The sequence below is a fragment of the Schistocerca piceifrons genome, unplaced genomic scaffold (assembly GCF_021461385.2).
Source record: "Schistocerca piceifrons isolate TAMUIC-IGC-003096 unplaced genomic scaffold, iqSchPice1.1 HiC_scaffold_306, whole genome shotgun sequence".
In the NCBI taxonomy this organism is placed as follows: Eukaryota; Metazoa; Arthropoda; class Insecta; order Orthoptera; family Acrididae; genus Schistocerca; species Schistocerca piceifrons.
The window spans coordinates 1-24,434 of NW_025728522.1; the positions used below are offsets into that span (position 1 = coordinate 1).

General features: G+C 51.4%; 50 non-coding genes across 50 annotated transcripts; 10 read left to right on the top strand and 40 right to left on the bottom strand.

Annotated features, from left to right (window-relative positions):
• Window positions 1–288: 288 nt before the first annotated feature.
• On the bottom strand, window positions 289–361 carry Trnam-cau. Its single transcript has one exon. It is a non-coding gene; the product is annotated as a tRNA-Met (tRNA).
• A 295-nt stretch (window positions 362–656) lies between these two features.
• On the bottom strand, window positions 657–727 carry Trnag-gcc. Its single transcript has one exon. It is a non-coding gene; the product is annotated as a tRNA-Gly (tRNA).
• A 336-nt stretch (window positions 728–1,063) lies between these two features.
• Trnag-ucc lies at window positions 1,064–1,135 on the top strand. The gene has a single exon. It is a non-coding gene; the product is annotated as a tRNA-Gly (tRNA).
• Window positions 1,136–1,886: 751 nt separating this feature from the next.
• Trnai-aau lies at window positions 1,887–1,960 on the bottom strand. The gene has a single exon. It is a non-coding gene; the product is annotated as a tRNA-Ile (tRNA).
• A 229-nt stretch (window positions 1,961–2,189) lies between these two features.
• Trnae-uuc lies at window positions 2,190–2,261 on the bottom strand. Its single transcript has one exon. It is a non-coding gene; the product is annotated as a tRNA-Glu (tRNA).
• Window positions 2,262–2,717: 456 nt separating this feature from the next.
• On the bottom strand, window positions 2,718–2,790 carry Trnam-cau. The gene has a single exon. It is a non-coding gene; the product is annotated as a tRNA-Met (tRNA).
• A 295-nt stretch (window positions 2,791–3,085) lies between these two features.
• Window positions 3,086–3,156, bottom strand: Trnag-gcc. The gene has a single exon. It is a non-coding gene; the product is annotated as a tRNA-Gly (tRNA).
• Window positions 3,157–3,492: 336 nt separating this feature from the next.
• On the top strand, window positions 3,493–3,564 carry Trnag-ucc. The gene has a single exon. It is a non-coding gene; the product is annotated as a tRNA-Gly (tRNA).
• Window positions 3,565–4,315: 751 nt separating this feature from the next.
• Trnai-aau lies at window positions 4,316–4,389 on the bottom strand. Its single transcript has one exon. It is a non-coding gene; the product is annotated as a tRNA-Ile (tRNA).
• Window positions 4,390–4,618: 229 nt separating this feature from the next.
• Window positions 4,619–4,690, bottom strand: Trnae-uuc. Its single transcript has one exon. It is a non-coding gene; the product is annotated as a tRNA-Glu (tRNA).
• Window positions 4,691–5,146: 456 nt separating this feature from the next.
• On the bottom strand, window positions 5,147–5,219 carry Trnam-cau. Its single transcript has one exon. It is a non-coding gene; the product is annotated as a tRNA-Met (tRNA).
• Window positions 5,220–5,514: 295 nt separating this feature from the next.
• On the bottom strand, window positions 5,515–5,585 carry Trnag-gcc. The gene has a single exon. It is a non-coding gene; the product is annotated as a tRNA-Gly (tRNA).
• A 336-nt stretch (window positions 5,586–5,921) lies between these two features.
• On the top strand, window positions 5,922–5,993 carry Trnag-ucc. The gene has a single exon. It is a non-coding gene; the product is annotated as a tRNA-Gly (tRNA).
• A 751-nt stretch (window positions 5,994–6,744) lies between these two features.
• Trnai-aau lies at window positions 6,745–6,818 on the bottom strand. The gene has a single exon. It is a non-coding gene; the product is annotated as a tRNA-Ile (tRNA).
• Window positions 6,819–7,047: 229 nt separating this feature from the next.
• Window positions 7,048–7,119, bottom strand: Trnae-uuc. Its single transcript has one exon. It is a non-coding gene; the product is annotated as a tRNA-Glu (tRNA).
• A 456-nt stretch (window positions 7,120–7,575) lies between these two features.
• Trnam-cau lies at window positions 7,576–7,648 on the bottom strand. Its single transcript has one exon. It is a non-coding gene; the product is annotated as a tRNA-Met (tRNA).
• Window positions 7,649–7,943: 295 nt separating this feature from the next.
• Trnag-gcc lies at window positions 7,944–8,014 on the bottom strand. Its single transcript has one exon. It is a non-coding gene; the product is annotated as a tRNA-Gly (tRNA).
• Window positions 8,015–8,350: 336 nt separating this feature from the next.
• Trnag-ucc lies at window positions 8,351–8,422 on the top strand. The gene has a single exon. It is a non-coding gene; the product is annotated as a tRNA-Gly (tRNA).
• Window positions 8,423–9,173: 751 nt separating this feature from the next.
• Trnai-aau lies at window positions 9,174–9,247 on the bottom strand. Its single transcript has one exon. It is a non-coding gene; the product is annotated as a tRNA-Ile (tRNA).
• A 229-nt stretch (window positions 9,248–9,476) lies between these two features.
• Window positions 9,477–9,548, bottom strand: Trnae-uuc. Its single transcript has one exon. It is a non-coding gene; the product is annotated as a tRNA-Glu (tRNA).
• Window positions 9,549–10,004: 456 nt separating this feature from the next.
• Trnam-cau lies at window positions 10,005–10,077 on the bottom strand. The gene has a single exon. It is a non-coding gene; the product is annotated as a tRNA-Met (tRNA).
• A 295-nt stretch (window positions 10,078–10,372) lies between these two features.
• On the bottom strand, window positions 10,373–10,443 carry Trnag-gcc. Its single transcript has one exon. It is a non-coding gene; the product is annotated as a tRNA-Gly (tRNA).
• Window positions 10,444–10,779: 336 nt separating this feature from the next.
• On the top strand, window positions 10,780–10,851 carry Trnag-ucc. The gene has a single exon. It is a non-coding gene; the product is annotated as a tRNA-Gly (tRNA).
• A 751-nt stretch (window positions 10,852–11,602) lies between these two features.
• On the bottom strand, window positions 11,603–11,676 carry Trnai-aau. The gene has a single exon. It is a non-coding gene; the product is annotated as a tRNA-Ile (tRNA).
• A 229-nt stretch (window positions 11,677–11,905) lies between these two features.
• Trnae-uuc lies at window positions 11,906–11,977 on the bottom strand. Its single transcript has one exon. It is a non-coding gene; the product is annotated as a tRNA-Glu (tRNA).
• A 456-nt stretch (window positions 11,978–12,433) lies between these two features.
• Trnam-cau lies at window positions 12,434–12,506 on the bottom strand. The gene has a single exon. It is a non-coding gene; the product is annotated as a tRNA-Met (tRNA).
• A 295-nt stretch (window positions 12,507–12,801) lies between these two features.
• Window positions 12,802–12,872, bottom strand: Trnag-gcc. The gene has a single exon. It is a non-coding gene; the product is annotated as a tRNA-Gly (tRNA).
• Window positions 12,873–13,208: 336 nt separating this feature from the next.
• Trnag-ucc lies at window positions 13,209–13,280 on the top strand. Its single transcript has one exon. It is a non-coding gene; the product is annotated as a tRNA-Gly (tRNA).
• A 751-nt stretch (window positions 13,281–14,031) lies between these two features.
• Window positions 14,032–14,105, bottom strand: Trnai-aau. The gene has a single exon. It is a non-coding gene; the product is annotated as a tRNA-Ile (tRNA).
• Window positions 14,106–14,334: 229 nt separating this feature from the next.
• On the bottom strand, window positions 14,335–14,406 carry Trnae-uuc. The gene has a single exon. It is a non-coding gene; the product is annotated as a tRNA-Glu (tRNA).
• A 456-nt stretch (window positions 14,407–14,862) lies between these two features.
• Trnam-cau lies at window positions 14,863–14,935 on the bottom strand. The gene has a single exon. It is a non-coding gene; the product is annotated as a tRNA-Met (tRNA).
• A 295-nt stretch (window positions 14,936–15,230) lies between these two features.
• On the bottom strand, window positions 15,231–15,301 carry Trnag-gcc. The gene has a single exon. It is a non-coding gene; the product is annotated as a tRNA-Gly (tRNA).
• Window positions 15,302–15,637: 336 nt separating this feature from the next.
• Trnag-ucc lies at window positions 15,638–15,709 on the top strand. The gene has a single exon. It is a non-coding gene; the product is annotated as a tRNA-Gly (tRNA).
• A 751-nt stretch (window positions 15,710–16,460) lies between these two features.
• Window positions 16,461–16,534, bottom strand: Trnai-aau. The gene has a single exon. It is a non-coding gene; the product is annotated as a tRNA-Ile (tRNA).
• A 229-nt stretch (window positions 16,535–16,763) lies between these two features.
• On the bottom strand, window positions 16,764–16,835 carry Trnae-uuc. The gene has a single exon. It is a non-coding gene; the product is annotated as a tRNA-Glu (tRNA).
• Window positions 16,836–17,291: 456 nt separating this feature from the next.
• Window positions 17,292–17,364, bottom strand: Trnam-cau. The gene has a single exon. It is a non-coding gene; the product is annotated as a tRNA-Met (tRNA).
• A 295-nt stretch (window positions 17,365–17,659) lies between these two features.
• Window positions 17,660–17,730, bottom strand: Trnag-gcc. Its single transcript has one exon. It is a non-coding gene; the product is annotated as a tRNA-Gly (tRNA).
• Window positions 17,731–18,066: 336 nt separating this feature from the next.
• Trnag-ucc lies at window positions 18,067–18,138 on the top strand. The gene has a single exon. It is a non-coding gene; the product is annotated as a tRNA-Gly (tRNA).
• Window positions 18,139–18,889: 751 nt separating this feature from the next.
• Window positions 18,890–18,963, bottom strand: Trnai-aau. The gene has a single exon. It is a non-coding gene; the product is annotated as a tRNA-Ile (tRNA).
• A 229-nt stretch (window positions 18,964–19,192) lies between these two features.
• Window positions 19,193–19,264, bottom strand: Trnae-uuc. Its single transcript has one exon. It is a non-coding gene; the product is annotated as a tRNA-Glu (tRNA).
• Window positions 19,265–19,720: 456 nt separating this feature from the next.
• Trnam-cau lies at window positions 19,721–19,793 on the bottom strand. The gene has a single exon. It is a non-coding gene; the product is annotated as a tRNA-Met (tRNA).
• A 295-nt stretch (window positions 19,794–20,088) lies between these two features.
• Trnag-gcc lies at window positions 20,089–20,159 on the bottom strand. The gene has a single exon. It is a non-coding gene; the product is annotated as a tRNA-Gly (tRNA).
• Window positions 20,160–20,495: 336 nt separating this feature from the next.
• On the top strand, window positions 20,496–20,567 carry Trnag-ucc. The gene has a single exon. It is a non-coding gene; the product is annotated as a tRNA-Gly (tRNA).
• Window positions 20,568–21,319: 752 nt separating this feature from the next.
• Trnai-aau lies at window positions 21,320–21,393 on the bottom strand. The gene has a single exon. It is a non-coding gene; the product is annotated as a tRNA-Ile (tRNA).
• A 229-nt stretch (window positions 21,394–21,622) lies between these two features.
• Trnae-uuc lies at window positions 21,623–21,694 on the bottom strand. Its single transcript has one exon. It is a non-coding gene; the product is annotated as a tRNA-Glu (tRNA).
• Window positions 21,695–22,150: 456 nt separating this feature from the next.
• Window positions 22,151–22,223, bottom strand: Trnam-cau. The gene has a single exon. It is a non-coding gene; the product is annotated as a tRNA-Met (tRNA).
• Window positions 22,224–22,518: 295 nt separating this feature from the next.
• Window positions 22,519–22,589, bottom strand: Trnag-gcc. Its single transcript has one exon. It is a non-coding gene; the product is annotated as a tRNA-Gly (tRNA).
• A 336-nt stretch (window positions 22,590–22,925) lies between these two features.
• Window positions 22,926–22,997, top strand: Trnag-ucc. The gene has a single exon. It is a non-coding gene; the product is annotated as a tRNA-Gly (tRNA).
• A 753-nt stretch (window positions 22,998–23,750) lies between these two features.
• Trnai-aau lies at window positions 23,751–23,824 on the bottom strand. The gene has a single exon. It is a non-coding gene; the product is annotated as a tRNA-Ile (tRNA).
• A 229-nt stretch (window positions 23,825–24,053) lies between these two features.
• Trnae-uuc lies at window positions 24,054–24,125 on the bottom strand. Its single transcript has one exon. It is a non-coding gene; the product is annotated as a tRNA-Glu (tRNA).
• Window positions 24,126–24,434: the final 309 nt, after the last annotated feature.

The following is a 24,434-nucleotide window of genomic DNA, read 5'->3' on the forward strand; positions in this document are numbered from 1 at the left end:
TAAGTAGTAATATTTATTTACTTATTTCGCAAGTAAATACCTGCTGCCTGTCATCGTACAGCAGGTCATACATTGTGTGACTTTACACGTTATATCGTACGAAATTCAGTATTATTACTAGTACTTTTTTCCTTGAAAATTTCACATAAGAACTGCAAGTAGTAATAACGGGAAGTAAACATTATCACGCTGAGTCGTTGAAGCCTTGAGGATAACAAAGTACAAAGTGTTTTGCTCCTTCGCAAACCCCAGAGCCGTCGATTTAGCTGTGGACGAAAGTAAATTAAATGCCCCGGGTGAGGATCGAACTCACGACCTTAAGATTATGAGACTTACGCGCTGCCTACTGCGCTACCGAGGCAGGTGATCGCCAGGCCTTCTGGAATCTCGGTAAGTACCAAATACCAGTGGTAGAGAGTCTGCACTTCCTGGCTCATTTTTTTCTGTTGCTACACGTGCATTCCCGGCGCGACAGGCAACTTGCGATGCTAGGCCGACGCCAGTATGTACAATAGCGCACAACAGTCCAAACGAGCAGTCGTGCGCGCTGCATGTTTGGTTATTCCCACACGGAAATCCCGCGGTTCATTCTCATGGCTCACGCAGTTCGAGTGCGAAAGACACGCAGCACCACTATCGGAGAAAAAACAAAATGATGCATCGGCCGGGAATCGAACCCGGGCCGCCCGCGTGGCAGGCGAGCATTCTACCACTGAACCACCGATGCTCAGCTAGTTCACAGCTTCCTGGTGCTTTCCGCGGCAGACGTCTGAGGGGAAAGTGGGACTGCCGTCCAGCGCCGTCGCATCCTCTCGAGAGAATGCTACACACGCTGAATCCTGAACTGCACTGCACTGCTTAAAAATGACGCCCGAACGCGATCGCCTAAGTACTCTTGCGGCGCACGCACGCGACGACTCTTGCCAAAGGACGCGAAATGTGCGTAGAGACGCTGTCTGGATGCGCTCGCCTACCCCGTAATGCGCCTACAGCTACGACCACCTTGAGCCGCCGCCGACAGGCGGGAAGCAGACACAGCGCGGCGTGCGCGGACGGAAACCGTGCGGTGGTGGTGTAATGGTCAGCATAGTTGCCTTCCAAGCAGTTGATCCGGGTTCGATTCCCGGCCACCGCAGCCGGCTTTTACTTTTGCGTATGAGTACTTTTGCCACGCGTCTTTAAATTAATGTTTCTTTCCCCCTCTTACTCGCTTTCATGCCACCCTATAGTGTGTGCGTCGATTCCCCTTGAGTCTCGACTTGTCTCGACTTTGCTCAGCTGACGCGAGAGCTGACGCTCTCCAATCGGCCTATATCAAGAGGACAAGCACGCGAAACGACTGAGAGAGGTATGGCGAGGCGGCCACCACATTACTTATGCCTCAAGTAAATACCTGCTGCCTGTTATCATGTATTGTCTGATGTTACATGTTCTGTCAGACAAATTCAGTTTTATTACTAGTACATTTCTTTTTTTTTTTTTTTTTCTTTGTTGAAAATTTTACAACACGCTCCTTCATTTCACTGTGGCCGCACGGCGCGACTTGGCATACCGAGAGGCAAAACGTGGCGCCAGTGCCCTTGACCGAATAGCGCTGCAGCTCCGAAACCGAAGAGGAAAGAGTAATACGAATTGAAACCGTCGGCAGTGCCCTGTGTTCGCAGGCGGTCACCCGCCCAAGCACTGACAACGCCCAGCTTCGCGCAGTAGCGGTGATCGGACGAGAAACTTTGTGTTCACCGTGCTGTGACCAGTGAAGTGTTTTAGCGCGTCCCGACAAGTCGCGTTCTGGTCCCCTATCAGCTCCCACACAATGTGACGACTTCTTTGTTACCATACTTCCCCGCCGAAATCGGCGTTGCCTTTTTGAAAGAGTGAAATCGTAGTGGCCCGTGGGGGGATCGAACCCACGACCTTCGCGTTATTAGCACGACGCTCTAACCGACTGAGCTAACGGGCCTCGGGAATTGCTCTGCGTATTGCCATGTAACATTTCTATGGTAGCAGTCCAACAGTGGACCAGCGTCTCTTCTTCCTTTATTCCGCTGCTCGTAGTAATTTCATTGCGTGCCCGTTTCTCTCGACTGTTTTCAGCTGACGTTTATGAACCAGTAGCTATAATGCGAGGAGGACGTGAAACAGCCTTTCGCAGGGTCAAAACTTGTCGTGACTTTTGCCGAAAAATTCCGTTCCGGTACCGGGAATCGAACCCGGGCCTCCTGGGTGAAAGCCAGGTATCCTAGCCACTAGACCACACCGGACGCGCAAGTTTTACTCGGGGTTTACACCCGGTCCACTCGCTTTCCGTGTCGCACTTTCCCTGTTTGCGAGCATCTTTTCGCGCGCCCATGGCGAGGCGCGCATGGCAAAAGTCACAATTCATTGCTTTATGCCTCGTTGTTACAGCGGTAGGAGGAAAAGCAAAGCTGTAAGTAGTAATATTTATTTACTTATTTCGCAAGTAAATACCTGCTGCCTGTCATCGTACAGCAGGTCATACATTGTGTGACTTTACACGTTATATCGTACGAAATTCAGTATTATTACTAGTACTTTTTTCCTTGAAAATTTCACATAAGAACTGCAAGTAGTAATAACGGGAAGTAAACATTATCACGCTGAGTCGTTGAAGCCTTGAGGATAACAAAGTACAAAGTGTTTTGCTCCTTCGCAAACCCCAGAGCCGTCGATTTAGCTGTGGACGAAAGTAAATTAAATGCCCCGGGTGAGGATCGAACTCACGACCTTAAGATTATGAGACTTACGCGCTGCCTACTGCGCTACCGAGGCAGGTGATCGCCAGGCCTTCTGGAATCTCGGTAAGTACCAAATACCAGTGGTAGAGAGTCTGCACTTCCTGGCTCATTTTTTTCTGTTGCTACACGTGCATTCCCGGCGCGACAGGCAACTTGCGATGCTAGGCCGACGCCAGTATGTACAATAGCGCACAACAGTCCAAACGAGCAGTCGTGCGCGCTGCATGTTTGGTTATTCCCACACGGAAATCCCGCGGTTCATTCTCATGGCTCACGCAGTTCGAGTGCGAAAGACACGCAGCACCACTATCGGAGAAAAAACAAAATGATGCATCGGCCGGGAATCGAACCCGGGCCGCCCGCGTGGCAGGCGAGCATTCTACCACTTAACCACCGATGCTCAGCTAGTTCACAGCTTCCTGGTGCTTTCCGCGGCAGACGTCTGAGGGGAAAGTGGGACTGCCGTCCAGCGCCGTCGCATCCTCTCGAGAGAATGCTACACACGCTGAATCCTGAACTGCACTGCACTGCTTAAAAATGACGCCCGAACGCGATCGCCTAAGTACTCTTGCGGCGCACGCACGCGACGACTCTTGCCAAAGGACGCGAAATGTGCGTAGAGACGCTGTCTGGATGCGCTCGCCTACCCCGTAATGCGCCTACAGCTACGACCACCTTGAGCCGCCGCCGACAGGCGGGAAGCAGACACAGCGCGGCGTGCGCGGACGGAAACCGTGCGGTGGTGGTGTAATGGTCAGCATAGTTGCCTTCCAAGCAGTTGATCCGGGTTCGATTCCCGGCCACCGCAGCCGGCTTTTACTTTTGCGTATGAGTACTTTTGCCACGCGTCTTTAAATTAATGTTTCTTTCCCCCTCTTACTCGCTTTCATGCCACCCTATAGTGTGTGCGTCGATTCCCCTTGAGTCTCGACTTGTCTCGACTTTGCTCAGCTGACGCGAGAGCTGACGCTCTCCAATCGGCCTATATCAAGAGGACAAGCACGCGAAACGACTGAGAGAGGTATGGCGAGGCGGCCACCACATTACTTATGCCTCAAGTAAATACCTGCTGCCTGTTATCATGTATTGTCTGATGTTACATGTTCTGTCAGACAAATTCAGTTTTATTACTAGTACATTTCTTTTTTTTTTTTTTTTTCTTTGTTGAAAATTTTACAACACGCTCCTTCATTTCACTGTGGCCGCACGGCGCGACTTGGCATACCGAGAGGCAAAACGTGGCGCCAGTGCCCTTGACCGAATAGCGCTGCAGCTCCGAAACCGAAGAGGAAAGAGTAATACGAATTGAAACCGTCGGCAGTGCCCTGTGTTCGCAGGCGGTCACCCGCCCAAGCACTGACAACGCCCAGCTTCGCGCAGTAGCGGTGATCGGACGAGAAACTTTGTGTTCACCGTGCTGTGACCAGTGAAGTGTTTTAGCGCGTCCCGACAAGTCGCGTTCTGGTCCCCTATCAGCTCCCACACAATGTGACGACTTCTTTGTTACCATACTTCCCCGCCGAAATCGGCGTTGCCTTTTTGAAAGAGTGAAATCGTAGTGGCCCGTGGGGGGATCGAACCCACGACCTTCGCGTTATTAGCACGACGCTCTAACCGACTGAGCTAACGGGCCTCGGGAATTGCTCTGCGTATTGCCATGTAACATTTCTATGGTAGCAGTCCAACAGTGGACCAGCGTCTCTTCTTCCTTTATTCCGCTGCTCGTAGTAATTTCATTGCGTGCCCGTTTCTCTCGACTGTTTTCAGCTGACGTTTATGAACCAGTAGCTATAATGCGAGGAGGACGTGAAACAGCCTTTCGCAGGGTCAAAACTTGTCGTGACTTTTGCCGAAAAATTCCGTTCCGGTACCGGGAATCGAACCCAGGCCTCCTGGGTGAAAGCCAGGTATCCTAGCCACTAGACCACACCGGACGCGCAAGTTTTACTCGGGGTTTACACCCGGTCCACTCGCTTTCCGTGTCGCACTTTCCCTGTTTGCGAGCATCTTTTCGCGCGCCCATGGCGAGGCGCGCATGGCAAAAGTCACAATTCATTGCTTTATGCCTCGTTGTTACAGCGGTAGGAGGAAAAGCAAAGCTGTAAGTAGTAATATTTATTTACTTATTTCGCAAGTAAATACCTGCTGCCTGTCATCGTACAGCAGGTCATACATTGTGTGACTTTACACGTTATATCGTACGAAATTCAGTATTATTACTAGTACTTTTTTCCTTGAAAATTTCACATAAGAACTGCAAGTAGTAATAACGGGAAGTAAACATTATCACGCTGAGTCGTTGAAGCCTTGAGGATAACAAAGTACAAAGTGTTTTGCTCCTTCGCAAACCCCAGAGCCGTCGATTTAGCTGTGGACGAAAGTAAATTAAATGCCCCGGGTGAGGATCGAACTCACGACCTTAAGATTATGAGACTTACGCGCTGCCTACTGCGCTACCGAGGCAGGTGATCGCCAGGCCTTCTGGAATCTCGGTAAGTACCAAATACCAGTGGTAGAGAGTCTGCACTTCCTGGCTCATTTTTTTCTGTTGCTACACGTGCATTCCCGGCGCGACAGGCAACTTGCGATGCTAGGCCGACGCCAGTATGTACAATAGCGCACAACAGTCCAAACGAGCAGTCGTGCGCGCTGCATGTTTGGTTATTCCCACACGGAAATCCCGCGGTTCATTCTCATGGCTCACGCAGTTCGAGTGCGAAAGACACGCAGCACCACTATCGGAGAAAAAACAAAATGATGCATCGGCCGGGAATCGAACCCGGGCCGCCCGCGTGGCAGGCGAGCATTCTACCACTGAACCACCGATGCTCAGCTAGTTCACAGCTTCCTGGTGCTTTCCGCGGCAGACGTCTGAGGGGAAAGTGGGACTGCCGTCCAGCGCCGTCGCATCCTCTCGAGAGAATGCTACACACGCTGAATCCTGAACTGCACTGCACTGCTTAAAAATGACGCCCGAACGCGATCGCCTAAGTACTCTTGCGGCGCACGCACGCGACGACTCTTGCCAAAGGACGCGAAATGTGCGTAGAGACGCTGTCTGGATGCGCTCGCCTACCCCGTAATGCGCCTACAGCTACGACCACCTTGAGCCGCCGCCGACAGGCGGGAAGCAGACACAGCGCGGCGTGCGCGGACGGAAACCGTGCGGTGGTGGTGTAATGGTCAGCATAGTTGCCTTCCAAGCAGTTGATCCGGGTTCGATTCCCGGCCACCGCAGCCGGCTTTTACTTTTGCGTATGAGTACTTTTGCCACGCGTCTTTAAATTAATGTTTCTTTCCCCCTCTTACTCGCTTTCATGCCACCCTATAGTGTGTGCGTCGATTCCCCTTGAGTCTCGACTTGTCTCGACTTTGCTCAGCTGACGCGAGAGCTGACGCTCTCCAATCGGCCTATATCAAGAGGACAAGCACGCGAAACGACTGAGAGAGGTATGGCGAGGCGGCCACCACATTACTTATGCCTCAAGTAAATACCTGCTGCCTGTTATCATGTATTGTCTGATGTTACATGTTCTGTCAGACAAATTCAGTTTTATTACTAGTACATTTCTTTTTTTTTTTTTTTTTCTTTGTTGAAAATTTTACAACACGCTCCTTCATTTCACTGTGGCCGCACGGCGCGACTTGGCATACCGAGAGGCAAAACGTGGCGCCAGTGCCCTTGACCGAATAGCGCTGCAGCTCCGAAACCGAAGAGGAAAGAGTAATACGAATTGAAACCGTCGGCAGTGCCCTGTGTTCGCAGGCGGTCACCCGCCCAAGCACTGACAACGCCCAGCTTCGCGCAGTAGCGGTGATCGGACGAGAAACTTTGTGTTCACCGTGCTGTGACCAGTGAAGTGTTTTAGCGCGTCCCGACAAGTCGCGTTCTGGTCCCCTATCAGCTCCCACACAATGTGACGACTTCTTTGTTACCATACTTCCCCGCCGAAATCGGCGTTGCCTTTTTGAAAGAGTGAAATCGTAGTGGCCCGTGGGGGGATCGAACCCACGACCTTCGCGTTATTAGCACGACGCTCTAACCGACTGAGCTAACGGGCCTCGGGAATTGCTCTGCGTATTGCCATGTAACATTTCTATGGTAGCAGTCCAACAGTGGACCAGCGTCTCTTCTTCCTTTATTCCGCTGCTCGTAGTAATTTCATTGCGTGCCCGTTTCTCTCGACTGTTTTCAGCTGACGTTTATGAACCAGTAGCTATAATGCGAGGAGGACGTGAAACAGCCTTTCGCAGGGTCAAAACTTGTCGTGACTTTTGCCGAAAAATTCCGTTCCGGTACCGGGAATCGAACCCAGGCCTCCTGGGTGAAAGCCAGGTATCCTAGCCACTAGACCACACCGGACGCGCAAGTTTTACTCGGGGTTTACACCCGGTCCACTCGCTTTCCGTGTCGCACTTTCCCTGTTTGCGAGCATCTTTTCGCGCGCCCATGGCGAGGCGCGCATGGCAAAAGTCACAATTCATTGCTTTATGCCTCGTTGTTACAGCGGTAGGAGGAAAAGCAAAGCTGTAAGTAGTAATATTTATTTACTTATTTCGCAAGTAAATACCTGCTGCCTGTCATCGTACAGCAGGTCATACATTGTGTGACTTTACACGTTATATCGTACGAAATTCAGTATTATTACTAGTACTTTTTTCCTTGAAAATTTCACATAAGAACTGCAAGTAGTAATAACGGGAAGTAAACATTATCACGCTGAGTCGTTGAAGCCTTGAGGATAACAAAGTACAAAGTGTTTTGCTCCTTCGCAAACCCCAGAGCCGTCGATTTAGCTGTGGACGAAAGTAAATTAAATGCCCCGGGTGAGGATCGAACTCACGACCTTAAGATTATGAGACTTACGCGCTGCCTACTGCGCTACCGAGGCAGGTGATCGCCAGGCCTTCTGGAATCTCGGTAAGTACCAAATACCAGTGGTAGAGAGTCTGCACTTCCTGGCTCATTTTTTTCTGTTGCTACACGTGCATTCCCGGCGCGACAGGCAACTTGCGATGCTAGGCCGACGCCAGTATGTACAATAGCGCACAACAGTCCAAACGAGCAGTCGTGCGCGCTGCATGTTTGGTTATTCCCACACGGAAATCCCGCGGTTCATTCTCATGGCTCACGCAGTTCGAGTGCGAAAGACACGCAGCACCACTATCGGAGAAAAAACAAAATGATGCATCGGCCGGGAATCGAACCCGGGCCGCCCGCGTGGCAGGCGAGCATTCTACCACTGAACCACCGATGCTCAGCTAGTTCACAGCTTCCTGGTGCTTTCCGCGGCAGACGTCTGAGGGGAAAGTGGGACTGCCGTCCAGCGCCGTCGCATCCTCTCGAGAGAATGCTACACACGCTGAATCCTGAACTGCACTGCACTGCTTAAAAATGACGCCCGAACGCGATCGCCTAAGTACTCTTGCGGCGCACGCACGCGACGACTCTTGCCAAAGGACGCGAAATGTGCGTAGAGACGCTGTCTGGATGCGCTCGCCTACCCCGTAATGCGCCTACAGCTACGACCACCTTGAGCCGCCGCCGACAGGCGGGAAGCAGACACAGCGCGGCGTGCGCGGACGGAAACCGTGCGGTGGTGGTGTAATGGTCAGCATAGTTGCCTTCCAAGCAGTTGATCCGGGTTCGATTCCCGGCCACCGCAGCCGGCTTTTACTTTTGCGTATGAGTACTTTTGCCACGCGTCTTTAAATTAATGTTTCTTTCCCCCTCTTACTCGCTTTCATGCCACCCTATAGTGTGTGCGTCGATTCCCCTTGAGTCTCGACTTGTCTCGACTTTGCTCAGCTGACGCGAGAGCTGACGCTCTCCAATCGGCCTATATCAAGAGGACAAGCACGCGAAACGACTGAGAGAGGTATGGCGAGGCGGCCACCACATTACTTATGCCTCAAGTAAATACCTGCTGCCTGTTATCATGTATTGTCTGATGTTACATGTTCTGTCAGACAAATTCAGTTTTATTACTAGTACATTTCTTTTTTTTTTTTTTTTTCTTTGTTGAAAATTTTACAACACGCTCCTTCATTTCACTGTGGCCGCACGGCGCGACTTGGCATACCGAGAGGCAAAACGTGGCGCCAGTGCCCTTGACCGAATAGCGCTGCAGCTCCGAAACCGAAGAGGAAAGAGTAATACGAATTGAAACCGTCGGCAGTGCCCTGTGTTCGCAGGCGGTCACCCGCCCAAGCACTGACAACGCCCAGCTTCGCGCAGTAGCGGTGATCGGACGAGAAACTTTGTGTTCACCGTGCTGTGACCAGTGAAGTGTTTTAGCGCGTCCCGACAAGTCGCGTTCTGGTCCCCTATCAGCTCCCACACAATGTGACGACTTCTTTGTTACCATACTTCCCCGCCGAAATCGGCGTTGCCTTTTTGAAAGAGTGAAATCGTAGTGGCCCGTGGGGGGATCGAACCCACGACCTTCGCGTTATTAGCACGACGCTCTAACCGACTGAGCTAACGGGCCTCGGGAATTGCTCTGCGTATTGCCATGTAACATTTCTATGGTAGCAGTCCAACAGTGGACCAGCGTCTCTTCTTCCTTTATTCCGCTGCTCGTAGTAATTTCATTGCGTGCCCGTTTCTCTCGACTGTTTTCAGCTGACGTTTATGAACCAGTAGCTATAATGCGAGGAGGACGTGAAACAGCCTTTCGCAGGGTCAAAACTTGTCGTGACTTTTGCCGAAAAATTCCGTTCCGGTACCGGGAATCGAACCCGGGCCTCCTGGGTGAAAGCCAGGTATCCTAGCCACTAGACCACACCGGACGCGCAAGTTTTACTCGGGGTTTACACCCGGTCCACTCGCTTTCCGTGTCGCACTTTCCCTGTTTGCGAGCATCTTTTCGCGCGCCCATGGCGAGGCGCGCATGGCAAAAGTCACAATTCATTGCTTTATGCCTCGTTGTTACAGCGGTAGGAGGAAAAGCAAAGCTGTAAGTAGTAATATTTATTTACTTATTTCGCAAGTAAATACCTGCTGCCTGTCATCGTACAGCAGGTCATACATTGTGTGACTTTACACGTTATATCGTACGAAATTCAGTATTATTACTAGTACTTTTTTCCTTGAAAATTTCACATAAGAACTGCAAGTAGTAATAACGGGAAGTAAACATTATCACGCTGAGTCGTTGAAGCCTTGAGGATAACAAAGTACAAAGTGTTTTGCTCCTTCGCAAACCCCAGAGCCGTCGATTTAGCTGTGGACGAAAGTAAATTAAATGCCCCGGGTGAGGATCGAACTCACGACCTTAAGATTATGAGACTTACGCGCTGCCTACTGCGCTACCGAGGCAGGTGATCGCCAGGCCTTCTGGAATCTCGGTAAGTACCAAATACCAGTGGTAGAGAGTCTGCACTTCCTGGCTCATTTTTTTCTGTTGCTACACGTGCATTCCCGGCGCGACAGGCAACTTGCGATGCTAGGCCGACGCCAGTATGTACAATAGCGCACAACAGTCCAAACGAGCAGTCGTGCGCGCTGCATGTTTGGTTATTCCCACACGGAAATCCCGCGGTTCATTCTCATGGCTCACGCAGTTCGAGTGCGAAAGACACGCAGCACCACTATCGGAGAAAAAACAAAATGATGCATCGGCCGGGAATCGAACCCGGGCCGCCCGCGTGGCAGGCGAGCATTCTACCACTGAACCACCGATGCTCAGCTAGTTCACAGCTTCCTGGTGCTTTCCGCGGCAGACGTCTGAGGGGAAAGTGGGACTGCCGTCCAGCGCCGTCGCATCCTCTCGAGAGAATGCTACACACGCTGAATCCTGAACTGCACTGCACTGCTTAAAAATGACGCCCGAACGCGATCGCCTAAGTACTCTTGCGGCGCACGCACGCGACGACTCTTGCCAAAGGACGCGAAATGTGCGTAGAGACGCTGTCTGGATGCGCTCGCCTACCCCGTAATGCGCCTACAGCTACGACCACCTTGAGCCGCCGCCGACAGGCGGGAAGCAGACACAGCGCGGCGTGCGCGGACGGAAACCGTGCGGTGGTGGTGTAATGGTCAGCATAGTTGCCTTCCAAGCAGTTGATCCGGGTTCGATTCCCGGCCACCGCAGCCGGCTTTTACTTTTGCGTATGAGTACTTTTGCCACGCGTCTTTAAATTAATGTTTCTTTCCCCCTCTTACTCGCTTTCATGCCACCCTATAGTGTGTGCGTCGATTCCCCTTGAGTCTCGACTTGTCTCGACTTTGCTCAGCTGACGCGAGAGCTGACGCTCTCCAATCGGCCTATATCAAGAGGACAAGCACGCGAAACGACTGAGAGAGGTATGGCGAGGCGGCCACCACATTACTTATGCCTCAAGTAAATACCTGCTGCCTGTTATCATGTATTGTCTGATGTTACATGTTCTGTCAGACAAATTCAGTTTTATTACTAGTACATTTCTTTTTTTTTTTTTTTTTCTTTGTTGAAAATTTTACAACACGCTCCTTCATTTCACTGTGGCCGCACGGCGCGACTTGGCATACCGAGAGGCAAAACGTGGCGCCAGTGCCCTTGACCGAATAGCGCTGCAGCTCCGAAACCGAAGAGGAAAGAGTAATACGAATTGAAACCGTCGGCAGTGCCCTGTGTTCGCAGGCGGTCACCCGCCCAAGCACTGACAACGCCCAGCTTCGCGCAGTAGCGGTGATCGGACGAGAAACTTTGTGTTCACCGTGCTGTGACCAGTGAAGTGTTTTAGCGCGTCCCGACAAGTCGCGTTCTGGTCCCCTATCAGCTCCCACACAATGTGACGACTTCTTTGTTACCATACTTCCCCGCCGAAATCGGCGTTGCCTTTTTGAAAGAGTGAAATCGTAGTGGCCCGTGGGGGGATCGAACCCACGACCTTCGCGTTATTAGCACGACGCTCTAACCGACTGAGCTAACGGGCCTCGGGAATTGCTCTGCGTATTGCCATGTAACATTTCTATGGTAGCAGTCCAACAGTGGACCAGCGTCTCTTCTTCCTTTATTCCGCTGCTCGTAGTAATTTCATTGCGTGCCCGTTTCTCTCGACTGTTTTCAGCTGACGTTTATGAACCAGTAGCTATAATGCGAGGAGGACGTGAAACAGCCTTTCGCAGGGTCAAAACTTGTCGTGACTTTTGCCGAAAAATTCCGTTCCGGTACCGGGAATCGAACCCGGGCCTCCTGGGTGAAAGCCAGGTATCCTAGCCACTAGACCACACCGGACGCGCAAGTTTTACTCGGGGTTTACACCCGGTCCACTCGCTTTCCGTGTCGCACTTTCCCTGTTTGCGAGCATCTTTTCGCGCGCCCATGGCGAGGCGCGCATGGCAAAAGTCACAATTCATTGCTTTATGCCTCGTTGTTACAGCGGTAGGAGGAAAAGCAAAGCTGTAAGTAGTAATATTTATTTACTTATTTCGCAAGTAAATACCTGCTGCCTGTCATCGTACAGCAGGTCATACATTGTGTGACTTTACACGTTATATCGTACGAAATTCAGTATTATTACTAGTACTTTTTTCCTTGAAAATTTCACATAAGAACTGCAAGTAGTAATAACGGGAAGTAAACATTATCACGCTGAGTCGTTGAAGCCTTGAGGATAACAAAGTACAAAGTGTTTTGCTCCTTCGCAAACCCCAGAGCCGTCGATTTAGCTGTGGACGAAAGTAAATTAAATGCCCCGGGTGAGGATCGAACTCACGACCTTAAGATTATGAGACTTACGCGCTGCCTACTGCGCTACCGAGGCAGGTGATCGCCAGGCCTTCTGGAATCTCGGTAAGTACCAAATACCAGTGGTAGAGAGTCTGCACTTCCTGGCTCATTTTTTTCTGTTGCTACACGTGCATTCCCGGCGCGACAGGCAACTTGCGATGCTAGGCCGACGCCAGTATGTACAATAGCGCACAACAGTCCAAACGAGCAGTCGTGCGCGCTGCATGTTTGGTTATTCCCACACGGAAATCCCGCGGTTCATTCTCATGGCTCACGCAGTTCGAGTGCGAAAGACACGCAGCACCACTATCGGAGAAAAAACAAAATGATGCATCGGCCGGGAATCGAACCCGGGCCGCCCGCGTGGCAGGCGAGCATTCTACCACTGAACCACCGATGCTCAGCTAGTTCACAGCTTCCTGGTGCTTTCCGCGGCAGACGTCTGAGGGGAAAGTGGGACTGCCGTCCAGCGCCGTCGCATCCTCTCGAGAGAATGCTACACACGCTGAATCCTGAACTGCACTGCACTGCTTAAAAATGACGCCCGAACGCGATCGCCTAAGTACTCTTGCGGCGCACGCACGCGACGACTCTTGCCAAAGGACGCGAAATGTGCGTAGAGACGCTGTCTGGATGCGCTCGCCTACCCCGTAATGCGCCTACAGCTACGACCACCTTGAGCCGCCGCCGACAGGCGGGAAGCAGACACAGCGCGGCGTGCGCGGACGGAAACCGTGCGGTGGTGGTGTAATGGTCAGCATAGTTGCCTTCCAAGCAGTTGATCCGGGTTCGATTCCCGGCCACCGCAGCCGGCTTTTACTTTTGCGTATGAGTACTTTTGCCACGCGTCTTTAAATTAATGTTTCTTTCCCCCTCTTACTCGCTTTCATGCCACCCTATAGTGTGTGCGTCGATTCCCCTTGAGTCTCGACTTGTCTCGACTTTGCTCAGCTGACGCGAGAGCTGACGCTCTCCAATCGGCCTATATCAAGAGGACAAGCACGCGAAACGACTGAGAGAGGTATGGCGAGGCGGCCACCACATTACTTATGCCTCAAGTAAATACCTGCTGCCTGTTATCATGTATTGTCTGATGTTACATGTTCTGTCAGACAAATTCAGTTTTATTACTAGTACATTTCTTTTTTTTTTTTTTTTTCTTTGTTGAAAATTTTACAACACGCTCCTTCATTTCACTGTGGCCGCACGGCGCGACTTGGCATACCGAGAGGCAAAACGTGGCGCCAGTGCCCTTGACCGAATAGCGCTGCAGCTCCGAAACCGAAGAGGAAAGAGTAATACGAATTGAAACCGTCGGCAGTGCCCTGTGTTCGCAGGCGGTCACCCGCCCAAGCACTGACAACGCCCAGCTTCGCGCAGTAGCGGTGATCGGACGAGAAACTTTGTGTTCACCGTGCTGTGACCAGTGAAGTGTTTTAGCGCGTCCCGACAAGTCGCGTTCTGGTCCCCTATCAGCTCCCACACAATGTGACGACTTCTTTGTTACCATACTTCCCCGCCGAAATCGGCGTTGCCTTTTTGAAAGAGTGAAATCGTAGTGGCCCGTGGGGGGATCGAACCCACGACCTTCGCGTTATTAGCACGACGCTCTAACCGACTGAGCTAACGGGCCTCGGGAATTGCTCTGCGTATTGCCATGTAACATTTCTATGGTAGCAGTCCAACAGTGGACCAGCGTCTCTTCTTCCTTTATTCCGCTGCTCGTAGTAATTTCATTGCGTGCCCGTTTCTCTCGACTGTTTTCAGCTGACGTTTATGAACCAGTAGCTATAATGCGAGGAGGACGTGAAACAGCCTTTCGCAGGGTCAAAACTTGTCGTGACTTTTGCCGAAAAATTCCGTTCCGGTACCGGGAATCGAACCCGGGCCTCCTGGGTGAAAGCCAGGTATCCTAGCCACTAGACCACACCGGACGCGCAAGTTTTACTCGGGGTTTACACCCGGTCCACTCGCTTTCCGTGTCGCACTTTCCCTGTTTGCGAGCATCTTTTCGCGCGCCCATGGCGAGGCGCGCATGGCAAAAGTCACAATTCATTGCTTTATGCCTCGTTGTTACAGCGGTAGGAGGAAAAGCAAAGCTGTAAGTAGTAATATTTATTTACTTATTTCGCAAGTAAATACCTGCTGCCTGTCATCGTACAGCAGGTCATACATTGTGTGACTTTACACGTTATATCGTACGAAATTCAGTATTATTACTAGTACTTTTTTCCTTGAAAATTTCACATAAGAACTGCAAGTAGTAATAACGGGAAGTAAACATTATCACGCTGAGTCGTTGAAGCCTTGAGGATAACAAAGTACAAAGTGTTTTGCTCCTTCGCAAACCCCAGAGCCGTCGATTTAGCTGTGGACGAAAGTAAATTAAATGCCCCGGGTGAGGATCGAACTCACGACCTTAAGATTATGAGACTTACGCGCTGCCTACTGCGCTACCGAGGCAGGTGATCGCCAGGCCTTCTGGAATCTCGGTAAGTACCAAATACCAGTGGTAGAGAGTCTGCACTTCCTGGCTCATTTTTTTCTGTTGCTACACGTGCATTCCCGGCGCGACAGGCAACTTGCGATGCTAGGCCGACGCCAGTATGTACAATAGCGCACAACAGTCCAAACGAGCAGTCGTGCGCGCTGCATGTTTGGTTATTCCCACACGGAAATCCCGCGGTTCATTCTCATGGCTCACGCAGTTCGAGTGCGAAAGACACGCAGCACCACTATCGGAGAAAAAACAAAATGATGCATCGGCCGGGAATCGAACCCGGGCCGCCCGCGTGGCAGGCGAGCATTCTACCACTGAACCACCGATGCTCAGCTAGTTCACAGCTTCCTGGTGCTTTCCGCGGCAGACGTCTGAGGGGAAAGTGGGACTGCCGTCCAGCGCCGTCGCATCCTCTCGAGAGAATGCTACACACGCTGAATCCTGAACTGCACTGCACTGCTTAAAAATGACGCCCGAACGCGATCGCCTAAGTACTCTTGCGGCGCACGCACGCGACGACTCTTGCCAAAGGACGCGAAATGTGCGTAGAGACGCTGTCTGGATGCGCTCGCCTACCCCGTAATGCGCCTACAGCTACGACCACCTTGAGCCGCCGCCGACAGGCGGGAAGCAGACACAGCGCGGCGTGCGCGGACGGAAACCGTGCGGTGGTGGTGTAATGGTCAGCATAGTTGCCTTCCAAGCAGTTGATCCGGGTTCGATTCCCGGCCACCGCAGCCGGCTTTTACTTTTGCGTATGAGTACTTTTGCCACGCGTCTTTAAATTAATGTTTCTTTCCCCCTCTTACTCGCTTTCATGCCACCCTATAGTGTGTGCGTCGATTCCCCTTGAGTCTCGACTTGTCTCGACTTTGCTCAGCTGACGCGAGAGCTGACGCTCTCCAATCGGCCTATATCAAGAGGACAAGCACGCGAAACGACTGAGAGAGGTATGGCGAGGCGGCCACCACATTACTTATGCCTCAAGTAAATACCTGCTGCCTGTTATCATGTATTGTCTGATGTTACATGTTCTGTCAGACAAATTCAGTTTTATTACTAGTACATTTCTTTTTTTTTTTTTTTTTCTTTGTTGAAAATTTTACAACACGCTCCTTCATTTCACTGTGGCCGCACGGCGCGACTTGGCATACCGAGAGGCAAAACGTGGCGCCAGTGCCCTTGACCGAATAGCGCTGCAGCTCCGAAACCGAAGAGGAAAGAGTAATACGAATTGAAACCGTCGGCAGTGCCCTGTGTTCGCAGGCGGTCACCCGCCCAAGCACTGACAACGCCCAGCTTCGCGCAGTAGCGGTGATCGGACGAGAAACTTTGTGTTCACCGTGCTGTGACCAGTGAAGTGTTTTAGCGCGTCCCGACAAGTCGCGTTCTGGTCCCCTATCAGCTCCCACACAATGTGACGACTTCTTTGTTACCATACTTCCCCGCCGAAATCGGCGTTGCCTTTTTGAAAGAGTGAAATCGTAGTGGCCCGTGGGGGGATCGAACCCACGACCTTCGCGTTATTAGCACGACGCTCTAACCGACTGAGCTAACGGGCCTCGGGAATTGCTCTGCGTATTGCCATGTAACATTTCTATGGTAGCAGTCCAACAGTGGACCAGCGTCTCTTCTTCCTTTATTCCGCTGCTCGTAGTAATTTCATTGCGTGCCCGTTTCTCTCGACTGTTTTCAGCTGACGTTTATGAACCAGTAGCTATAATGCGAGGAGGACGTGAAACAGCCTTTCGCAGGGTCAAAACTTGTCGTGACTTTTGCCGAAAAATTCCGTTCCGGTACCGGGAATCGAACCCGGGCCTCCTGGGTGAAAGCCAGGTATCCTAGCCACTAGACCACACCGGACGCGCAAGTTTTACTCGGGGTTTACACCCGGTCCACTCGCTTTCCGTGTCGCACTTTCCCTGTTTGCGAGCATCTTTTCGCGCGCCCATGGCGAGGCGCGCATGGCAAAAGTCACAATTCATTGCTTTATGCCTCGTTGTTACAGCGGTAGGAGGAAAAGCAAAGCTGTAAGTAGTAATATTTATTTACTTATTTCGCAAGTAAATACCTGCTGCCTGTCATCGTACAGCAGGTCATACATTGTGTGACTTTACACGTTATATCGTACGAAATTCAGTATTATTACTAGTACTTTTTTCCTTGAAAATTTCACATAAGAACTGCAAGTAGTAATAACGGGAAGTAAACATTATCACGCTGAGTCGTTGAAGCCTTGAGGATAACAAAGTACAAAGTGTTTTGCTCCTTCGCAAACCCCAGAGCCGTCGATTTAGCTGTGGACGAAAGTAAATTAAATGCCCCGGGTGAGGATCGAACTCACGACCTTAAGATTATGAGACTTACGCGCTGCCTACTGCGCTACCGAGGCAGGTGATCGCCAGGCCTTCTGGAATCTCGGTAAGTACCAAATACCAGTGGTAGAGAGTCTGCACTTCCTGGCTCATTTTTTTCTGTTGCTACACGTGCATTCCCGGCGCGACAGGCAACTTGCGATGCTAGGCCGACGCCAGTATGTACAATAGCGCACAACAGTCCAAACGAGCAGTCGTGCGCGCTGCATGTTTGGTTATTCCCACACGGAAATCCCGCGGTTCATTCTCATGGCTCACGCAGTTCGAGTGCGAAAGACACGCAGCACCACTATCGGAGAAAAAACAAAATGATGCATCGGCCGGGAATCGAACCCGGGCCGCCCGCGTGGCAGGCGAGCATTCTACCACTGAACCACCGATGCTCAGCTAGTTCACAGCTTCCTGGTGCTTTCCGCGGCAGACGTCTGAGGGGAAAGTGGGACTGCCGTCCAGCGCCGTCGCATCCTCTCGAGAGAATGCTACACACGCTGAATCCTGAACTGCACTGCACTGCTTAAAAATGACGCCCGAACGCGATCGCCTAAGTACTCTTGCGGCGCACGCACGCGACGACTCTTGCCAAAGGACGCGAAATGTGCGTAGAGACGCTGTCTGGATGCGCTCGCCTACCCCGTAATGCGCCTACAGCTACGACCACCTTGAGCCGCCGCCGACAGGCGGGAAGCAGACACAGCGCGGCGTGCGCGGACGGAAACCGTGCGGTGGTGGTGTAATGGTCAGCATAGTTGCCTTCCAAGCAGTTGATCCGGGTTCGATTCCCGGCCACCGCAGCCGGCTTTTACTTTTGCGTATGAGTACTTTTGCCACGCGTCTTTAAATTAATGTTTCTTTCCCCCTCTTACTCGCTTTCATGCCACCCTATAGTGTGTGCGTCGATTCCCCTTGAGTCTCGACTTGTCTCGACTTTGCTCAGCTGACGCGAGAGCTGACGCTCTCCAATCGGCCTATATCAAGAGGACAAGCACGCGAAACGACTGAGAGAGGTATGGCGAGGCGGCCACCACATTACTTATGCCTCAAGTAAATACCTGCTGCCTGTTATCATGTATTGTCTGATGTTACATGTTCTGTCAGACAAATTCAGTTTTATTACTAGTACATTTCTTTTTTTTTTTTTTTTTCTTTGTTGAAAATTTTACAACACGCTCCTTCATTTCACTGTGGCCGCACGGCGCGACTTGGCATACCGAGAGGCAAAACGTGGCGCCAGTGCCCTTGACCGAATAGCGCTGCAGCTCCGAAACCGAAGAGGAAAGAGTAATACGAATTGAAACCGTCGGCAGTGCCCTGTGTTCGCAGGCGGTCACCCGCCCAAGCACTGACAACGCCCAGCTTCGCGCAGTAGCGGTGATCGGACGAGAAACTTTGTGTTCACCGTGCTGTGACCAGTGAAGTGTTTTAGCGCGTCCCGACAAGTCGCGTTCTGGTCCCCTATCAGCTCCCACACAATGTGACGACTTCTTTGTTACCATACTTCCCCGCCGAAATCGGCGTTGCCTTTTTGAAAGAGTGAAATCGTAGTGGCCCGTGGGGGGATCGAACCCACGACCTTCGCGTTATTAGCACGACGCTCTAACCGACTGAGCTAACGGGCCTCGGGAATTGCTCTGCGTATTGCCATGTAACATTTCTATGGTAGCAGTCCAACAGTGGACCAGCGTCTCTTCTTCCTTTATTCCGCTGCTCGTAGTAATTTCATTGCGTGCCCGTTTCTCTCGACTGTTTTCAGCTGACGTTTATGAACCAGTAGCTATAATGCGAGGAGGACGTGAAACAGCCTTTCGCAGGGTCAAAACTTGTCGTGACTTTTGCCGAAAAATTCCGTTCCGGTACCGGGAATCGAACCCGGGCCTCCTGGGTGAAAGCCAGGTATCCTAGCCACTAGACCACACCGGACGCGCAAGTTTTACTCGGGGTTTACACCCGGTCCACTCGCTTTCCGTGTCGCACTTTCCCTGTTTGCGAGCATCTTTTCGCGCGCCCATGGCGAGGCGCGCATGGCAAAAGTCACAATTCATTGCTTTATGCCTCGTTGTTACAGCGGTAGGAGGAAAAGCAAAGCTGTAAGTAGTAATATTTATTTACTTATTTCGCAAGTAAATACCTGCTGCCTGTCATCGTACAGCAGGTCATACATTGTGTGACTTTACACGTTATATCGTACGAAATTCAGTATTATTACTAGTACTTTTTTCCTTGAAAATTTCACATAAGAACTGCAAGTAGTAATAACGGGAAGTAAACATTATCACGCTGAGTCGTTGAAGCCTTGAGGATAACAAAGTACAAAGTGTTTTGCTCCTTCGCAAACCCCAGAGCCGTCGATTTAGCTGTGGACGAAAGTAAATTAAATGCCCCGGGTGAGGATCGAACTCACGACCTTAAGATTATGAGACTTACGCGCTGCCTACTGCGCTACCGAGGCAGGTGATCGCCAGGCCTTCTGGAATCTCGGTAAGTACCAAATACCAGTGGTAGAGAGTCTGCACTTCCTGGCTCATTTTTTTCTGTTGCTACACGTGCATTCCCGGCGCGACAGGCAACTTGCGATGCTAGGCCGACGCCAGTATGTACAATAGCGCACAACAGTCCAAACGAGCAGTCGTGCGCGCTGCATGTTTGGTTATTCCCACACGGAAATCCCGCGGTTCATTCTCATGGCTCACGCAGTTCGAGTGCGAAAGACACGCAGCACCACTATCGGAGAAAAAACAAAATGATGCATCGGCCGGGAATCGAACCCGGGCCGCCCGCGTGGCAGGCGAGCATTCTACCACTGAACCACCGATGCTCAGCTAGTTCACAGCTTCCTGGTGCTTTCCGCGGCAGACGTCTGAGGGGAAAGTGGGACTGCCGTCCAGCGCCGTCGCATCCTCTCGAGAGAATGCTACACACGCTGAATCCTGAACTGCACTGCACTGCTTAAAAATGACGCCCGAACGCGATCGCCTAAGTACTCTTGCGGCGCACGCACGCGACGACTCTTGCCAAAGGACGCGAAATGTGCGTAGAGACGCTGTCTGGATGCGCTCGCCTACCCCGTAATGCGCCTACAGCTACGACCACCTTGAGCCGCCGCCGACAGGCGGGAAGCAGACACAGCGCGGCGTGCGCGGACGGAAACCGTGCGGTGGTGGTGTAATGGTCAGCATAGTTGCCTTCCAAGCAGTTGATCCGGGTTCGATTCACGGCCACCGCAGCCGGCTTTTACTTTTGCGTATGAGTACTTTTGCCACGCGTCTTTAAATTAATGTTTCTTTCCCCCTCTTACTCGCTTTCATGCCACCCTATAGTGTGTGCGTCGATTCCCCTTGAGTCTCGACTTGTCTCGACTTTGCTCAGCTGACGCGAGAGCTGACGCTCTCCAATCGGCCTATATCAAGAGGACAAGCACGCGAAACGACTGAGAGAGGTATGGCGAGGCGGCCACCACATTACTTATGCCTCAAGTAAATACCTGCTGCCTGTTATCATGTATTGTCTGATGTTACATGTTCTGTCAGACAAATTCAGTTTTATTACTAGTACATTTCTTTTTTTTTTTTTTTTTTCTTTGTTGAAAATTTTACAACACGCTCCTTCATTTCACTGTGGCCGCACGGCGCGACTTGGCATACCGAGAGGCAAAACGTGGCGCCAGTGCCCTTGACCGAATAGCGCTGCAGCTCCGAAACCGAAGAGGAAAGAGTAATACGAATTGAAACCGTCGGCAGTGCCCTGTGTTCGCAGGCGGTCACCCGCCCAAGCACTGACAACGCCCAGCTTCGCGCAGTAGCGGTGATCGGACGAGAAACTTTGTGTTCACCGTGCTGTGACCAGTGAAGTGTTTTAGCGCGTCCCGACAAGTCGCGTTCTGGTCCCCTATCAGCTCCCACACAATGTGACGACTTCTTTGTTACCATACTTCCCCGCCGAAATCGGCGTTGCCTTTTTGAAAGAGTGAAATCGTAGTGGCCCGTGGGGGGATCGAACCCACGACCTTCGCGTTATTAGCACGACGCTCTAACCGACTGAGCTAACGGGCCTCGGGAATTGCTCTGCGTATTGCCATGTAACATTTCTATGGTAGCAGTCCAACAGTGGACCAGCGTCTCTTCTTCCTTTATTCCGCTGCTCGTAGTAATTTCATTGCGTGCCCGTTTCTCTCGACTGTTTTCAGCTGACGTTTATGAACCAGTAGCTATAATGCGAGGAGGACGTGAAACAGCCTTTCGCAGGGTCAAAACTTGTCGTGACTTTTGCCGAAAAATTCCGTTCCGGTACCGGGAATCGAACCCGGGCCTCCTGGGTGAAAGCCAGGTATCCTAGCCACTAGACCACACCGGACGCGCAAGTTTTACTCGGGGTTTACACCCGGTCCACTCGCTTTCCGTGTCGCACTTTCCCTGTTTGCGAGCATCTTTTCGCGCGCCCATGGCGAGGCGCGCATGGCAAAAGTCACAATTCATTGCTTTATGCCTCGTTGTTACAGCGGTAGGAGGAAAAGCAAAGCTGTAAGTAGTAATATTTATTTACTTATTTCGCAAGTAAATACCTGCTGCCTGTCATCGTACAGCAGGTCATACATTGTGTGACTTTACACGTTATATCGTACGAAATTCAGTATTATTACTAGTACTTTTTTCCTTGAAAATTTCACATAAGAACTGCAAGTAGTAATAACGGGAAGTAAACATTATCACGCTGAGTCGTTGAAGCCTTGAGGATAACAAAGTACAAAGTGTTTTGCTCCTTCGCAAACCCCAGAGCCGTCGATTTAGCTGTGGACGAAAGTAAATTAAATGCCCCGGGTGAGGATCGAACTCACGACCTTAAGATTATGAGACTTACGCGCTGCCTACTGCGCTACCGAGGCAGGTGATCGCCAGGCCTTCTGGAATCTCGGTAAGTACCAAATACCAGTGGTAGAGAGTCTGCACTTCCTGGCTCATTTTTTTCTGTTGCTACACGTGCATTCCCGGCGCGACAGGCAACTTGCGATGCTAGGCCGACGCCAGTATGTACAATAGCGCACAACAGTCCAAACGAGCAGTCGTGCGCGCTGCATGTTTGGTTATTCCCACACGGAAATCCCGCGGTTCATTCTCATGGCTCACGCAGTTCGAGTGCGAAAGACACGCAGCACCACTATCGGAGAAAAAACAAAATGATGCATCGGCCGGGAATCGAACCCGGGCCGCCCGCGTGGCAGGCGAGCATTCTACCACTGAACCACCGATGCTCAGCTAGTTCACAGCTTCCTGGTGCTTTCCGCGGCAGACGTCTGAGGGGAAAGTGGGACTGCCGTCCAGCGCCGTCGCATCCTCTCGAGAGAATGCTACACACGCTGAATCCTGAACTGCACTGCACTGCTTAAAAATGACGCCCGAACGCGATCGCCTAAGTACTCTTGCGGCGCACGCACGCGACGACTCTTGCCAAAGGACGCGAAATGTGCGTAGAGACGCTGTCTGGATGCGCTCGCCTACCCCGTAATGCGCCTACAGCTACGACCACCTTGAGCCGCCGCCGACAGGCGGGAAGCAGACACAGCGCGGCGTGCGCGGACGGAAACCGTGCGGTGGTGGTGTAATGGTCAGCATAGTTGCCTTCCAAGCAGTTGATCCGGGTTCGATTCCCGGCCACCGCAGCCGGCTTTTACTTTTGCGTATGAGTACTTTTGCCACGCGTCTTTAAATTAATGTTTCTTTCCCCCTCTTACTCGCTTTCATGCCACCCTATAGTGTGTGCGTCGATTCCCCTTGAGTCTCGACTTGTCTCGACTTTGCTCAGCTGACGCGAGAGCTGACGCTCTCCAATCGGCCTATATCAAGAGGACAAGCACGCGAAACGACTGAGAGAGGTATGGCGAGGCGGCCACCACATTACTTATGCCTCAAGTAAATACCTGCTGCCTGTTATCATGTATTGTCTGATGTTACATGTTCTGTCAGACAAATTCAGTTTTATTACTAGTACATTTCTTTTTTTTTTTTTTTTTTTCTTTGTTGAAAATTTTACAACACGCTCCTTCATTTCACTGTGGCCGCACGGCGCGACTTGGCATACCGAGAGGCAAAACGTGGCGCCAGTGCCCTTGACCGAATAGCGCTGCAGCTCCGAAACCGAAGAGGAAAGAGTAATACGAATTGAAACCGTCGGCAGTGCCCTGTGTTCGCAGGCGGTCACCCGCCCAAGCACTGACAACGCCCAGCTTCGCGCAGTAGCGGTGATCGGACGAGAAACTTTGTGTTCACCGTGCTGTGACCAGTGAAGTGTTTTAGCGCGTCCCGACAAGTCGCGTTCTGGTCCCCTATCAGCTCCCACACAATGTGACGACTTCTTTGTTACCATACTTCCCCGCCGAAATCGGCGTTGCCTTTTTGAAAGAGTGAAATCGTAGTGGCCCGTGGGGGGATCGAACCCACGACCTTCGCGTTATTAGCACGACGCTCTAACCGACTGAGCTAACGGGCCTCGGGAATTGCTCTGCGTATTGCCATGTAACATTTCTATGGTAGCAGTCCAACAGTGGACCAGCGTCTCTTCTTCCTTTATTCCGCTGCTCGTAGTAATTTCATTGCGTGCCCGTTTCTCTCGACTGTTTTCAGCTGACGTTTATGAACCAGTAGCTATAATGCGAGGAGGACGTGAAACAGCCTTTCGCAGGGTCAAAACTTGTCGTGACTTTTGCCGAAAAATTCCGTTCCGGTACCGGGAATCGAACCCGGGCCTCCTGGGTGAAAGCCAGGTATCCTAGCCACTAGACCACACCGGACGCGCAAGTTTTACTCGGGGTTTACACCCGGTCCACTCGCTTTCCGTGTCGCACTTTCCCTGTTTGCGAGCATCTTTTCGCGCGCCCATGGCGAGGCGCGCATGGCAAAAGTCACAATTCATTGCTTTATGCCTCGTTGTTACAGCGGTAGGAGGAAAAGCAAAGCTGTAAGTAGTAATATTTATTTACTTATTTCGCAAGTAAATACCTGCTGCCTGTCATCGTACAGCAGGTCATACATTGTGTGACTTTACACGTTATATCGTACGAAATTCAGTATTATTACTAGTACTTTTTTCCTTGAAAATT